General features: G+C 39.4%; 1 non-coding gene across 1 annotated transcript; it reads right to left on the minus strand.

The window, feature by feature from the left end:
• Nucleotides 1–1,994: 1,994 nt before the first annotated feature.
• LOC141694168 (small nucleolar RNA R71) lies at nucleotides 1,995–2,101 on the minus strand. Its single transcript, XR_012563494.1, has one exon. It is a non-coding gene; the product is annotated as a small nucleolar RNA R71 (small nucleolar RNA).
• Nucleotides 2,102–3,038: the final 937 nt, after the last annotated feature.

The raw sequence follows: 3,038 nt of genomic DNA on the forward strand, positions 1-3,038 counted from the left end.
CAGGTGAATTAGCATTGATTTGATGCTAATATGGTGTTAGGATGGTGTCCAAGGAATAAAGCTCGTGAAGACCAACTCATAGCAGTAAGAAAAGAAGAAAATGGAATTTTCTCCAGAAGGCCAGCGCACCCACGCTATCAAAGCCCGCAGCCAGCGCGTCCGCGCCCAAAGTACAGAGACACAGCGCGCTCGCGCCGGGTTGGGAAATTTAAATCCTGGTTCTATTGGGCTTCTGATTGGAGGACTTCTACTACGCATGGGCTGCTGTATATACCTAGATAAAGGTTATTTTTCATAAGGAGACGTACCAGAGCACAAGGAGAAGGCGTAAGAAGACCGTTTTAGCAAATTCAACGAAGGCGAAGAAGACCTAGTTTATACTTGTGATTCTTTGTTTTAAGTTGTAACTTTGGATGCTAGTTTTCTTATTCGTGAACCTATAGTCTTGTTTTATACTTGGTTTATTATTTATTCAGTATAAAGACTACATTTATTATACCATGCTTTCATCGAAACCCATGTTGATGATGAGTTCGATTATGGGTTAATCGGTATCGTGGGATTCTAGCGGATTTATTTATGGATTTATTTAGTTAATTTGTTTCGATGCCTAGTGTGTGGTGATTGTATGATAACCTAGTTTTAGTTGTGCTTATTCGTCTTATGAGCGTCGTAAACTTATAAGATAGCGTGTAAATCTTTAATAAAGCGACAGTGAATTTAAGGGTTTAGAGCTTGCGATGCTAGCATAGGTTCATGTATTTATTATGCATGATTCGTAGGTAATTTTAACCATCTTACTTGCCCTATGTAATCACGATAGATAACTTGTGCATTAAGCCATTATGTTGTCAAATTTTATAGACATATAGGGTCTCAATATAATTGGTGTATGTTTAGCTTCTATCTCTTTTGTGGATGTCTGGCAGTATGTTATTCGTGCAACGAAAGTTGGCGTTTAGCAGTTTCGTGTTGTCTGATTAGTGTCATCACCATTACATGCTAAGGTTAAGAATAATAAGGCTATTGAATGAAGTATTTAATGAAGTTTGAATCCCATATTTGTGTTATATATTATTCAAATCTCTTTAATCTCTTAGTTAATGTTCTCTAGTATAATTCTCAATAGTTAATCGTAGTATAATCAAAATCCATATTGTTATTCGTCTTAGCATTGAAGAATAGCCATATCATTGTTGCATAAGTGCATAAATTACAAAGTTAACCCAAATCAGTCCATTTGGGAACGAACTAGAAATAATTCTATATTACTTGTGATCATGTATACTTGCGTGAATTATTAGCGTATGCTTAGCGACTAACAAGTTTTTGGCACCGCTGCCGGGGACTCGGTGTTAACTTTTAGTTTATGTGTTTGTCATCAGTGATCGTTAAAGTTCATTGAATCGGACATTGTTACTTACCTACTCTTTTCCTTATCGTGTTTTAGGTACTCTAGCGAGCGTGTATGCATACGTGTTCGCGGGCTCGTAAGAGAACTCTGGATCAAGCCGAGAAGGAAGCTGTAGTGATTCGAAGGAAGTTTTTGAGGACGAAGAGAAAATAGTAGAAGAAGAAAAAGTCGAGGAACCAGCATTAGTAGTGATGGAAGTTCAAGCAAAAATTACTAAGGCTTTGATGGACTATTCTCAGCCTAAGATCAATGATATTCAGTCAAGCATCATCAGACAAGCCATCTCGGCTAACACTTTTGAGATCAAGTCGAGCTCAATTCAGATGATACAGAACTCAGTTCAGTTTGGGGGTTCTCCTACAGAAGACCCCAACATGCACATCAGGGATTTCATCGAGATATACGACACTTTCAAGTTCAATGGGGTGACTAAAGATGCTATCAAACTGCGACTCTTCCCATTTTCTTGAGGGATAAAGTAAAGTGCTGGTTACATTCTCTACCACCAGGATCTATCACCAAATAGGAGAATCTTGCTCAAAAGTTTCTCACTAAATTCTTTCCTATGGCGAAGACTGCTGTAATCAGGAATGCTCTTACTCAGTTTGCACAGCAAACTGGAGAATCTCTGTGTGAGGCTTGGGATCGTTACAAGGAGATTCTAAGGAAGTGCCCACACTATGGCATGCCTGATTGGATGATTATAAACTGTTTCTACAATGGTTTAGGCGCGCAATCTAGAACTATACTCGATACAGCGTCTGGTGGAGCCTTATGGGCCAAAAGCTATAATGAAGCTTATGAGTTGATTGAGTTAATGGCAGCTAATAAATATCAGAATCCTACGCGAAGAATATTGCAAGGCAAAGTAACAGGAATTCTGGAAGTGGATACAGCTACTGCTATAGCTGCTCAACTTCAAGCTTTGATGATGAAAGTAGACTTTTTGGCTAATTATGGAGTTAATCAAATCACTAGTGTTTGTGAACTTTGTGTGGGGGCACATGAAACTGAGCAGTGTGCTATTTTTAGAGAATCAGCTCAATTTGTGAGCAACTTTCAGAGATCACAGCAGCAAGCTCCATCCACTTATCATCTAATAACCGAAATCATCCTAACTTCAGCTGAAGTAATAATCAGAATGCGGTGCAACAATCTTATCAGCCATACACAGCAAAGCAGTATAACCCCTCTAGTTTTCAACAACCGCAATATGCCCCTAGGCAACAACTTCAACTTCAGCAGTTACCGCAAGCTAATGAAAAATCTGAATTGGAGGAGTTGAGGCTCATGTGCAAGAGCCAAGCGGTTTCTATCAAGACCTTGGAGAATCAGATTGGGCAAATTGCTAATATATTACTGAATTGTCAACCTGGCACGCTTCCGAACGATACCGAAGTGCCATGAAAGAAGGAAGCTAAGGAGCATGTTAAAGCAATTACACTAAGGTCTGGTAAGGTTGCAAATCCTGAAAAAGCTAAGACTCCAGATTCTGAAGTTGAGGATGAAGAAGAAGAAGTGCAGAAGGAAGCAGAAGTGGAACTAAGGAAGACTACTTTTGAGCACACTCCTCCTACGCGTAATACAGGGGAGAAACAGATCTATCCTCTACCTCCCTTCCCTA

Source organism: Apium graveolens, chromosome 10 (assembly GCF_009905375.1).
Source record: "Apium graveolens cultivar Ventura chromosome 10, ASM990537v1, whole genome shotgun sequence".
NCBI lineage: Eukaryota > Viridiplantae > Streptophyta > Magnoliopsida > Apiales > Apiaceae > Apium > Apium graveolens.